This window comes from Eulemur rufifrons, chromosome 30 (assembly GCF_041146395.1).
Source record: "Eulemur rufifrons isolate Redbay chromosome 30, OSU_ERuf_1, whole genome shotgun sequence".
In the NCBI taxonomy this organism is placed as follows: Eukaryota; Metazoa; Chordata; class Mammalia; order Primates; family Lemuridae; genus Eulemur; species Eulemur rufifrons.
This window is the reverse complement of record NC_091012.1, coordinates 62,259,379-62,273,151: the sequence shown is the minus strand read 5'-3', so window position 1 is coordinate 62,273,151 and position 13,773 is coordinate 62,259,379. Positions and strand designations below refer to the sequence as shown.

Sequence of the window (13,773 nt, the reverse complement as noted above, 5' to 3'; positions counted from 1 at the left end):
AGTTCAGAGTGAGGAGTAATTTTAAATTTTGTTATAGGGGTCATGATTGATGGCAGAGGGTAGAAATGGGAGCTGTCCTCAGGGGAAGTTATTGTGAAATTCAGAATGGGAGGAGGACTGTGGCAATATGTGCACAACATGGGTGTTGGAGATGCACTTCAAAGTTCTAGATTTGCGAACTAAATGTAATTGATATTACATGGCTAGAGATGCATCTAAAAGTCATAGTTGGGAAAAGCAAGGAATTATTAATAATTATATTTTTCTTTACATGTCTATTTTTAGTACTTCTTATAATAAAATTGTTTCAACTTCTCAGAGATGTTAGATTTTGAATATACTTGCTGATCCTGACTCTCTGGTGAAATGTAAGATATGTGAAACTTGAGTACAAGCTTTGAAATTTAAGTACATCATTTTTTATTGGCCACATCCAGGCACAAGCTCTTATTAAACACTTAGTTTGGAGCCTATTAATACTTCTTTAAAGTTTATAATGTACTTTCATATCCATTTTCTTTTTTTCTTTTTTTTTTTTTTTGTTGTTGTTGTTGAGACAGAGTCTCACTCTGTTGCCCAGGCTAGAGTGAGTGCCGTGGCGTCAGCTTAGCTCACAGCAACCTCAGACTCCTCGGCTTAAGCGATCCTACTGCCTCAGCCTCCCAAGTAGCTGGGACTACAGGCATGCGCCACTATGCCCGGCTAATTTTTTTATATAGATTTTTAGTTTTCCATATAATGTCTTTTTTTTTTTTTTTTTTTTTTTTGAGACAGAGTCTCACTCTGTTGCCCAGGCTAGAGTGAGTGCCGTGGCGTTAGCCTAGCTCACAGCAACCTCAAACTCCTGAGCTCAAGCGATCCTCCTGTCTCAGCCTCCCGAGTAGCTGGGACTACAGGCATGCACCACCATGCCCGGCTAATTTTTTCTATATATATATTTTTAGCTGTCCATATAATTTCTTTCTATTTTTAGTAGAGATGGGGTCTCGCTCTTGCTCAGGCTGGTCTCGAACTCCTGAGCTCAAACGATCCGCCCACCTCGGCCTCCCAGAGTGCTAGGATTACAGGCGTGAGCCACCGCGCCCGGCCAATGTCTTTCTATTTTTAGTAGAGACGGGGTCTCGCTCAGGCTGGTCTCGAACTCCTGACCTTGAGCGATCCACCCGCCTCGGCCTCCCAGAGTGCTAGGATTACAGGCGTGAGCCACCGCGCCCGGCCTCATTTTCTTATTTGATCCTTGCTACAGCCCCATGAGGAATTATCTCTATTTTATGGATGAGGAAAGGAAATCTTAGAGAGCTTAAAAGACCAGTCCAAAGTGACTTGGAAGTGCAAGGCAGAGCAGAAATAGAAGCCAACTCTCATAATTAGCTGGCCAGCATTATATTCAGTCTACTATGCTTTCTTTCAAAAAGATTTGGGGAATTAATTTGTAAAAAGATAGACTTAGGCACATTAAAATTTTAAAGAGTTTATTTGAGCAGACAGCAATTCATGAATAGGGCAGCACCAAACCACAAGTGGTATGACTCCACAGTGGGGATGTAACAGGAAAACTTATAAGGTGCTCACAGAAGTAAAACAAAGGAAATATTTGATTGGTTAAAGTGGAAAGTCCCTAGTTAGAGGTTAATTGGCAGTGTCTGATTGATAAAGTCTCTAGTTAGAGGTTAGGTGGTGGTTTCTGATTGGTTAAAGTTAAGTTACATTTTACTGTTTACAGTGAGTTGGTTATTGGTTTACTTAAGTAGGAACCAAAGGCACTGGAGCCATCTCAGCCTAATGACCTCCCAATTAAAAAACATTTTTAACAAATCCAAGATATTTCTCTGGTGAAGACCACTTAATACTATAGTAGAAAAGAACAATTAATAAGTTTGTGAATTTGTAGTCAAAGTGAATCTGTAAATATAGATAGCATTTTGGAATACTATAAATGGAAAAATCTAATAAATTAGCTTTATAGGTAATATCTGAGGGCCCTAACTGCTTGCACTTAGATTTAATGTGTGTGTATGTACAGAGGGGTGAGACAAATTCCAAACTATGTCTCTACTCCTCATAACAAAGGAACATTTTGTGGTTAGCATAATTTTGATCTATATTGCCAGTCTATACCAAAAATAAATCTAGTATAGAGACTTACCATTTTCTTTTTTCGTTAATTAAGGTATACTTACAGACAGTAAAGTCCACAAATCTTAAGTGCACAGTTCAATGAAATTTTATGTATGTGTAAACTCTACCCATATCAAAGATACAGACATCTCTAGCCCCTTGGAAGGTTTTCTCTTGCCTCCTCCCAGCCAACACCCCCCCAAGGGTAACAACTATTCTGTCCACTATCATCATGGATTAGTTTTTCCTGGTTTCAAACTTTATATAAATAGAGTCATACTGCATGTGTTATTTTATGTCTGGCTTCCTTTGTTTACCATAATGTCTGTGAGATTCAGTTGTTTTCCATTGCTGTATAGCATTGCCAAGTATGATACATCATATATTTTTTTATTCATTCCCCTGTTGATGGACATTTGGGGTTGTTTCTAGGTTTTAGAAATCATGAATAAAGCTGCTATGGACATTTTTGACCATATATTTCCATGGACATAAGCACTCATTTTTCTTGGATGTAAACCTAGGAGTGGAATTGCTAGGGTAGGTGCAATAAAAAACATTTTAATTTAGAAAAGTCTTAATAAAGAAACCGATGGCTGAGCATCTTATAAGAAAACCCACTTTATGAAGTCACTGTTGGAGATGAAAATAGATCTGTATTGTTTAGCAGGTCAAGATTCCCTGCCTGTCATACTTTAGAGAGTAGTTTTGCTTCAGTCAGTGGGCTGGGTCTTTCGTGCTTATGAGGAGATATTTATTTTCTTGGTGTCTGGTACATAGGGTGCACATCAGGGATGAGGAGCCATTTAATTGCAAGCTGTATCTTTTTTGGATGGGATCAAATTGTCTTTTCCTGGGCAACATGGGCTCAAATAATCATAAAATAACATCAAAAAATCAAGTTCACATTACAGAAATTTGCCTGAGGATTAACTTGGAATAAATCTTTTGTTTTGAAAGTGAAGGTACACGTGTAATTTTATGTAATCCAAAAACTTAACTCTGACAGTACAGTTTTACATGACTTCAAAGGTAAAGAATTTTTAAACATCATATGTCTGCTGGCAGCATTCACTAATGAAGTGTGATGTTGAAAGGGGATGGGAAAAATTTCTGTGGTCTGAGAAGAGGGTGAGGTGGTTTTAAACCAAGGAATAAACTGGGCAAGTGTTCCAAATGAAGAGTCCTCTTCCTGGAAAGGCTCCGTATTTTTCCCGTGGTGGTGTAGCATTTAGCATGCCACAAGACCTCCTCCTCAACAAAGATAGTTACTTCCAGTCTTTGTTTTTTAAACAGAATTTAATTTGATAATGAATGTCCAAAAAACTAGGATTTGCTTTATAAGCAATTACTTGGCGCACCACTTCTGTTCTGCAAATAGCAGACTGCCTAGACTTAGTTCTGGTTGTATTTGAAAACCTTTAGGGGCTCATTGAAGCCTGTGTTAAGTCCAGAATCCTTATCAAGCCGGCCAAAGCCAGCATCCCCTGTCCCTGCCTGCGTCTCCAACATCAACCCTTGCCAGGATCCACACAGCATCGCTATTCCACAGTCTCTTAGCCCTTCACATTTTGTTACAAGTTTCCCCTGCCTGGAATGTCCATTCTCTGCCTGATTCCCTTAACTTTCACTCATTCTTTAAGACTGAATGATGCCATCAGCTTTCTATCCACAGCCTCCTCTGTGCCCCAGATTGGCTTAGATGAACCCCTTCTGTGCTCCCTTAGCTCCCTGTCCAGACACGCTGTATCAAAATGAACTCTTCCATCCCTCTTTCTTCCCATTAGATGCAAAATTACTAAGATATGTTGCTATCCCCAGGGCCTAGCACAGTGCTGGTCACATGGTAGGCACTCAGTAAAGGATTGTTAAATTGTCATTCAGATGACATATAAACCAGCTTTTAGACTTTTTGCATTGTACCCATCCATCCAATAAACATTCAACCTAAGAGGATGCCTTATTGCAAGGCACTGTGACCAGAACTGTAGGAGATACAGAGATGAACGCTACGTGGACTGAGACTTTAAGGAGTTCATTTCAATAGCAGACATGCTGTGTCTGCAAATAACAATAACCTGAACACAAAGTGCTCAGTGCCATAAAAGGACTATGGAGATTTAGAAGAAGGAGCAAGTACGTCTTGTTGGGAAAATTGAAAAAAGATTCATTAAAAAAGTAATATTTATGGGAGGACTTAAGGGCAAGTAGGATGTGAAGGAGCAAAGATAAGCATCTCCAACATATTGTGTGGCTTCTTTTGGATGAAAAGACTAAATAGATATAATGAAGGGGTAATGAGCAGTGGGAAACAGCTGGAAACGTAGGAAGTGGCCCTATTGGAAAAGGCCAAGTTAAATGCCAAGTTGATGAGTTTGTATTTGATTCCTATCAGGTGGACCAGCCTTGGAAGCTCATGGAAATTTTTGAGCAGTTTAGTGACACCAGCAGAGAGATCCCTTAAAATTATTCTGGTAATGGCATATCTTAGTATCTTCTTAGTAAATCATTATTAACTAATTAATTACTAAGCTTATAGTTTTACTAAATAGTGTGGAAAAACCCGAAGGCTTTTAGCTCTTTGACCTTTTTGCACCAGTCTTTTCTCACTGGAAATCTAGATGTGGTAACAGATCATATGACCAATTAGTTCTGAGAAATGGAAATTGAAAATGACAGGGGAAAAAAGAAACACTACCAAGACAGAAATGCCTCATAAGAATGCATAGACATATAAAGTGTTGCTTGCTTAGGAACCGTGTCCAATACATTGCCTTTAACTGTCTGGAAAAATCCAGACGCAGTATATGAATTATATTGTTAATATTTATTCCTTTGGGGTAGTTTAGATCGCTTCCAGTTAAACATAACTGTAGTGTTCTAACCTCAGACTGTCTACTCTTATTCTCCCCCGTAAACAGTGGGTACTGCATTGTCAGTTTGTTTTATAGTATGTTATATAACCAGAGCATCTGGTTTCTTGCCACTTTAGGCCAGGCCTTCAACACTTTATGCCTGGATTATTACAACAACTTTCTCATTGGTCTCCTTGTCTCCTGTGCCTTGAATCTAGCTTTTATTGTAACAGCAACATGTAGTGGGAAGAATACTGGATAGAGTGTAAGATTAACTGCATTCGAATCCTGGTTATACTGCTCATTAGCTATAAGACCATGGGCAAGACATCACCTCTCTGAGACTCAACTCAATTTCTTGAACTCTAAAATGGAGGTACTGGTCCCTGTCCTGCCTCTTTCAAGGGGCTGTCTCCATGATCATGTGAAAGCGCTTTGAAAACTGTCACTAGCTTTACTGAGAGTTTGGCTCTACTGGTTGGCTTTACACCTTCCACAATATAGTACCATGCCACCCCTCTGATCTGATTTCCCAATATCCCCCAGAACCTACCCCCTCTCCAATGTATATATAAGTATGGTGTTCCCTTCATCTGGAATATTCTCCCCGCTTACCTCTACTTATCCAAATCTAAGCAATAATTTAAGGATTAGTTCAAATCCTACTTCCTCCTTGAAATCTTCCCTGATGAGTCTAATGCTCCTTGATTTCCTCCTTTTCTGAGTTTCGACAGCACTTAGTTATTTTTATTTTTTTTGAGACAGAGTCTCACTCTGTTGCCTAGGCTAGAGTGCCGTGGCATCAGCCTAGCTCACAGCAACCTCAAACTCCTGGGCTTAAGCGATCCTCCTGCCTCAGCCTCCCAAGTAGCTGGGACTACAGGCATGTGCCACCATGCTCGGCTAATTTTTTCTATATATTTTTAGTTGTCCATATAATTTCTTTCTATTTTTTGTAGAGATGGGGGTCTCACTCTTGCTCAGGCTGGTCTCGAACTCCTGAGCTCAAATGATCCACCTGCCTCGGCCTCTCAGAGTGCTAGGATTACAGGCGTGAGCCACCGCGCCTGGCCAGCACTTAGTTATTATCAACACTTGCCCATACATTGCCTTTTTTTATTAGCTCTTTCTTTCACAGAAGACTGATATGTTTAATTAGATCATGATTTTATGATTCCTTAGCTGGTTCAGTTAACATTTAATGAGTGTATATGAGGATGCTTCCCCTGTATTCCTCAGGGAACCAAGTTTGGAACTTAATAAATAATTGTTGGTTCATTTATTTAGAGATTCACATACAGACTCTCTTAAGAGAGAGTCAAGTGGACCCATCATCTCTTCCTAAGGTTTACAGTACTCCTCCTAACAACCCTCCCCACCTCCCCCTGCTATAGAACCACAGGAAAGCCTTTGGAATAGAACTGTTCTATCAAACTTTCTGAGATGGTGAAACTGTTCTCTATCTCTGCTGTCCAATACAGTAGCCATTAACCACATGTTGCTATTGAGTGCTTGAAATGTGGCTAGTGCAACTGAGGAACTGAATTCTTAATTGTCTTTAATTTTAATTAATTTAAATAGCTGCATGTGGCTAGTGGCTACTGTATTATACAGTGTAGGTCTATACCAGTGGCTTTCTAGCTTTTTTGATCACAACACAATGAAAAATACATTTTACACTGCAACTTGGTTTTTCTATACACAAACAGGTTTCCTGAAGCAATACTATCCTTATTATATGCAATATATTCTAATATTTTCTGTTCTATTCAATTTCATTTTTAAAAAAATGCTAATTACAACCCACTACATAGATTTTACAGCTCACTGATGAATTATGATCTGCTACTTGAAAAAGACACTGCTCATTTTATAGATGGAGAGTCTGAGGCCCAGAGAAGCATAGTAGGTTCTCCAAGATCACATAGCAAGTTAAGTGGTAGGATGGGACTAGAACTCAAATTTGGGGGTTCCTAGACTCGAGCTGTTTCCAAGAGGGGTGGAGGTGTTTCTTCCACTTCCTTTTCCTCCTACTCCTCACCATGCTGGATATTCAAGAAAAATCAGTTGACATACTAGTCATTTTGACTAAATATTGTAATGGTGTCTTGATTCCTACATGAACCATGAGCTTAGTATTTGAGTATTGCTGCTTTTTAGTTTGGTTTTACTGTCTAAAATCAAAGACACAGTACCACGGAGTCTTACTTTTGACCCACTGCATGACTTGGCAGTAGCACAAGTGTGAAACTTCCCCTCTTGGGGACACAATCATGCTTTCCTCCAATTACTCAGGGACAACTAAATAGCAGGTTGATTCTTAAGAACAAAGAAACCTATTGATGAAGAATCAAGGTGATGCTCCTCTTAGTTTGTGGAAAAAGCACCTCAAGCCTTGAATTATATAGCCAACTAAATATTTTTCTCCATCTATATGTCCAGTGTGCTACCCTCTCTTTATGCCTTATCAACAAAGATGGTATCCTTTACAAACGTGGTATGTTCTGAACAGTGCCTTTTTTCACACAGGTATTTAGACTATCCTCTCAAAGCTAGTCTCTTTTTGTTCTTCTGAAAAATCTCTGTCTCCAAAAAGAGCAGAGTTATCTTATTAAAAGCAAAAAGAGGCAGCACTTTGAAGGTGCAGTGGGCTATGTGTCAGGTGCATTCCTGACCAGTTTGTGCATGGAATCCCATTTCCTCATGGATGTTTCCAAAGGCACTTCAGTCAGCAGACAATAGGCAGCAGTTTGTCCCTAAGTGAAAACAACAATAACAATAACACACTTGAAAAGGCAATAAACTTTTCAAAAGCATCACTTTAAAGGAAACACAGAAATAGCCCAATTCTGCATTCTATTTGCCAGTGGGATCTTTAAGAAATGTTCTGTTTTGTGAGACCAAGTTATCCCTATAAAAGGTTGCATATTTGTGGGGCCCGATTGATTTTTCTAGCTGAAAACCAAAGGGCCTTGTCACTTAACAGTGGTCCCTTGCCAACTTGACCTTTATTCCTTTGCTGACTTGCCCTGAAATATATCAGGTGCAGCCTCCTGTGCTCCACCCCCCCCCACACTAGTCAGTTAAACAGAATCTCATAAGTCTTCTCTACCTGAATGATAACCCTCTGGTTAAGATTCTCTAATCTAAGTCTGAAAATGACACTGTTCTCTTAGGGAGTCAAAGTTTATACTGGTCTGTAGACAAATCATTCACATCTTTTGCATTATTTCATAAACTAGCATTGCTAGGGTGTGACTTGCTGAGTACATTCAAGAAAACTTACAGTTTTGAATGTGAAAATCCACTTGAAATGCTAAGAATTGTTGCCCAGTCTTCTGCTTTCTAAGTTCTTGGTTGTCGGAAGAGCAGGGTACAGGGAGGAAGGCAAATGAAGATGGGGCAGGGCTTGTGCCCAGGTGAGCAGAGGCTGGGGACAAACAGGGTGGTAAGTGAGCCCAGGAGGAAAGAGATGAAGGCACATTGTAGGCTGGGCCAGAGCTTTGGTCTTCTGGGTGTCCTGCCTTCCTAGGCTTTGCTAATTAACCTGACATCTACCATGCCTGTCTTCAAAAGCAGGTTGACTTCCCTCTCACTTTTTTAAAAACCTCTACTCGCTTTGTCAACCAAATCCATGAGTCGGACAGGTTCTGGCTAGACCAAGCTTATTATCTCTCTACCCACCCCCATGTTTTTCTGCCACCATTTCATCACCCACACTTGAAAACTGCAAGTTATTTTTGACTCTCTCTCTTTCTCACTCTCCCCAGCCCCACCCCACTCTCAGTTGCTTGCCAAGTCCTTTTGGTGTTCCCTCAACCAGGAATTTCCTCCCATCCCCCTTACCACTTATATCTTATTTCCATTAAGGCTCAACTCTGATGCCACCTTTTTTATGTTGTAGAAGAACCATTCACCCTCCCCCCATTGGAATTAATTACTGTATTTATTTCCTTTCTTCCCCTTGCCTTCTACGTTACTATTTTTTTTTCCGTTTACTATAATTCTTTTTAGTTATTTACAGACCCATCCTCTCCACTTGATTAAAAAGATTTTGGAGGGCTGGGCATGGTAACTCACACCTGTAATCCCAACACTTTCAGAGGCTAAGGCAGAAGGATCACTTGAGGCCAGGAGTTTGAGACCAGCCAGGGTAACATGGCAAGACCCTGTCTCTACAAAAAATTGAAAAATCAGCTGGGCATGGTGGTGCCCATCTATAGTCCCAGCTATTTGGGAAGCTGAGGCGGGAGCATCCCTTGAGCCCAAGAGTTCAAGGTTGCAGTGAGCTATGATCATGCCACAATGCCACACACACACACACACACACACAAAAAAAAAAAAAAAAAAAAAAAAAAAAGAAGAAGAAGAAGAAAAAGAGAGCTTTTGGAAGATGGAAGCTGTATTTCACTGATGTTTTATCCTTTATGTTTAATACATAGTAGGTACTCTATAAAGTTTATGGGATGAAATACAAATGAATATTCAGCCATGACCATACCTATCCCCTTATGGACATTTTCCTGTGTTTTAGCAGATGTGATCTGACTATATGTTAAATATGTATGTATTGCTGAGAAGACTGTTTTGGAAATAGCAGTGTTCTGGCATGCTGTTAGAATTTGGTGACCTACAAGGAAGTTACCTTATATCTCAGGCCCCTTCTGGCCCTGAGATTCTGTAGCCTTTTGATTTCACTTATAGAGTTTGTAGTGTTTCTTTAGCACAATCCCCACAGAGTTTAGGAACCTTGATGTATAAGTGTCTTTGTTAAGCCCTATCAGAAAAATTGTTTCTCAAAGGAATTTTTCTCATTTACTTGCAATTTTCCAAAATAACACTTAGAAATGTAGTCAACTGCTGGAAAACATATTGTTAAAGTAAGACATCAGCAAAAATGGCAGAGTAAGGACCTCTGAAAAATCTCTCCATAATAGTAATGAAAAAAAAAATGGGCAGAAATGGTCAAAATCAACTTTTGTCAGAACTCTGGAAATTAACTAAAGGTTTGCAGCAATCCAGGGAGCATGTTGTTAAGAACGGTGAGCTTTGTGGTGTTTTAAATCATTCTATTCCCATCCCTTGCTCCCTCTGCAGTAGCCTTGAAAATCACTGGGAAAAGCAGTAGCCTGGCAGCCCCCAGAGGAGACAGAATGGGGTTAGAGCTCTTTTAAGGCCTCATTTCTAGTGTCATTATTTGATCTGTCCAGCGGTTCCCAGGAAGACCCCACTTGCAAGACTATTTATTTGACCTGACTCAGAGCTGCACAAAGCCTTTTTTCCTCAGGGTATTTTTCTTTGAAAACCGCTAGAGGCAATCAATTAACTTATCAGCTGCCTGAGGCAGTGGATAACATCTCCAGCTAACCAAAAAGCTTAAAAAAGGAAAAGCTAAGGAATGAGATTCCTTGGGGCTTTGAAAAGCTTGGGCATATTCCTGGGAATCTAGAAGACCACATGCATGCATAGGGCTGTGTGCATTCCCAGGGTTGTGCACATGCTCAGGAAAGACCTGATTAGGCCCTGAGCATTCCCTCTGGCTGATCTCGAGCCCTGCACAAGCAGAAAGTGAAGCCAAAGGCAGAGCTATCAACTGCTCGGCTGAGTGTTGAAGACATGCCCCAACATGTACACAGAGCCCCTTGGCCAAGACTGGGGACTTTTTGATTCCAGTTTAAGGAAATCTTTGTCCAATTATTAGCTTGCCACTAAGTTAACCCAGCAGAGACTTCAGTACGATAATTTTTATTAAGGTACAATGGAACAGGGTGAAGGTTGTTGTCCCTGAGACCTTGTAGAAGCTAATTCTTGGTCCAGCAAGTTGCATATTTGTAACTTTGCCTGTACAGTCCCTGTCTCTTTAAACAGGCTGAAAGGGCAGGGAACTTATGTCAGGCTAATGCCTGTTTTTTAAATTTTTTCAGGCAAGACAAAAGTAGTTGGTGGATTTTTTTTTTAAAAAAAGGATCACTGCCAGTCAGAAGTAATTGTGTTAGAAATGAGATTTCACTTCTGCACCTCGACCACTTCCTAGATTGCGTCTTCAGCAGTCTGAGTTCTCCCTGTGTGGGACCTGCTCCTCCCCGGACCCCCTTGTACATAATCTCCCCATGTCACTGCTCTTTGCTTCTGTTAATTCCATCTTCTATTCTGCCTTTCATTTGTTCCATACATGTAGCTTTGACTCAGGCTGGCTGTGGCCTGGCACCTTGCATCTGTCTTCTAAGAGGAGAACCAAGAACAGAGACTGTAATGATCTTCTTGCTGGCCTAGTTAGGCCTGAGAGGGAGTAAAGAGCAAGAGACAAATTCTTTGGCTACCATTTTGGTCAGAGCCATCCCAAACGAAGCAGGCAGTTGTCACAGGCTTTAACAGGCTGTACTAATTTGACCAGATAGCTGGGCAGTGACTCACTGAGACAGGGTTGGCGATAGAGAAATGGTTTTTTTCGGCCAGTACTAAAAAAAGACCCAAGGCTTATATGCATACATGCTGTACATTCATCCAATACCACCCTTCCTCACCCCTACCAGGGCAATGCCAGAGAGGTTGCCCTTTTCCCACACTCCTCTCAAGCTACTTATATTCTGATTTTCTTTCTCTTTCTAGGCTACAGTGGATGTTCATTTTAAACTGATTTCTCCCGCCTGCGTGAGGTAGAGGGTAGGGTGAGGAGGTACATAGTGTGATTTACCCCGCCTCGATCCACCACCTCCTGGGGATGGCCTGACCTGGGCGATCATTTTTAGACTGGTATTTCCTGGGCATGGGCCAGGGGCTGAGGCCAGCAGCAGAGAGGTTAAGACGATCCAGTCTCCCTGGCAGATTTGGTAGTGATGGATTTTCACTGAGGAATGAAACGGCTGTTTCATTTCTGACTTCTTTAGGTTTGAAACACTGCAGGGACTATAATTTTAATAATTAAAACATATTGAGGAGAAAGACCACTTAAACTCCTGAATGATTGAAATTCTATAGTATGGTTCAAGTTACGCACTATCCCAGGTTAGCTGTGTTTCTAGAAGTGCTTGTACAAATTATAACTTCAACTTCCAACAAAATATTTTGAGTAGTTTTTATGATCAGAAAAGACTCATTTATATTTAGGAGCATTGATTTCTATGAAAACAACGTGCTCCTGCCTTAGGGAAAAAACAAAACAAAACAAAACAGTTTGTCCTTTTGAGTGAATTAGACATATCCCACAATGCCATTTGCACAGGAAACTCTACCCATAGGGCTTCTAGAAACCACTTTGAGAGAATCTCTGCAGCTACTTGTAGCTACACACAAAAAGGACCCCTGCTCTCTCTGTGCTCTCCTTTCGACAGGGGCTGAGGAGCCTCCAAGCATTGAGAGAATGTGTGTGTTGAATGTCTTAGCTTTGAACTTGAGATACATTTTCTCATAGAAATAACACCATAAGCTGTGAAATATACTATCAATTTAATTTTTCTTGTTACAGATTAAAATAGGCTTTTGTGGACTGGCTTGGAAATTTATTTACTGCCTACAGTATTATTTCTCGGCCGGGCGTGGTGGCTCACAACTGTAATCCTAGCACTCTGGAAGGCTGAGGCGGGCAGATTGTTTGAGCTCAGGAGTTCGAGACCAGCCTGAGCAAGAGTGAGACCCCGTCTCTACTAAAAAATAGAAAGAAATTATCTGGACAACTAAAAATATATAGAAAAAATTAGCCGGGCATGGTGGTGCATGCCTGTAGTCCCAGCTACTCGGGAGGCTGAGTCAGAAGGATTGCTTGAGCCCAGGAGTTTGAGGTTGCTGTGAGCTAGGCTGACGCCACGGCACTCTAGCCGGGGCAACAAAGCAAGACTCTGTCTCAAAATATATATATATATTATTTCTCTCTGAAAATTATTTACAAAGAATGTTAGAGATAGGACCCCTTCATAAGTCAGTCCTGAGTCTTTTAGTAGACATTTTCCCCGCAGGTGGTCCAAGTGTGAATTTGAATTTCAACTCCTCCCATATTATAATACATGATCATGAGATCTGAAAGTGTGGCCTGTGAACTAATGAGGTTTAATTCTACTTTTTCTTTTGGCTACTTTATCTTGAGAGATAACCATATTTGTATGAGATAGAAAGAAAAAACTATTTTTTCTACTCTCAAACTCTACACTCAACGCTTCTGATACCAGATGTGTGAAGGTTTCTCCCCACATACCAACCAGTTCTCCAGCAGACACCATCAGTGTGTCCTATAGTTTAATTTAATTCTGGCAGTGTCTATCTGGAGTTAGAGCCAGATCCCACAGGTTAAGGGCTCAGTCTCACAAGACTGTCCCTACTTCAGATGTCAGTCAGAAGTCCCAGGTGCTTCTGTGTTTCTGACCAACCAGCTATACGTTGGGTTCCATAATTTGCTAGGATGGCTCACAGAACTCACATACTTTACTTATCTTTACCCATTTATTATAAAGGATATTACAAAGCATACAGATGAACAGCCAGATGAAGAGATGCATAGGGCAAGGCACGTGGGAGGGGGTGTGGAACTTCCACACCCTCTCCAGGCACGCCATCCTTTGGGCACCTCCACATGTCCAGCAGCCTGGAAGCTCTGCAAACCCTGTAGTTCAGGGATTTTTATGAACCTTCATCATGTAGGCATGATCGATTTTTGACTCAATCTCCAGCCCCTCTCCCCTTTCTAGCGGATAGGGGAGAGGTGGGGCTGAAAGTTCCAAGCTTCTAATCATGGCTCGGTCTTTCTGATGACCAGCCCCATCCAGGAGCCCACCAAGAGATGTCTCTTTAGGAAAAAAGATGCTCCTAA

General features: G+C 40.9%; 1 protein-coding gene across 3 annotated transcripts in view; it reads left to right on the top strand.

The window, feature by feature from the left end:
- ATG4A (autophagy related 4A cysteine peptidase) overlaps positions 1-13,773 on the top strand; it is a 54,806-nt gene that overhangs the window by 20,608 nt on the left and 20,425 nt on the right. The window lies entirely within an intron of this gene.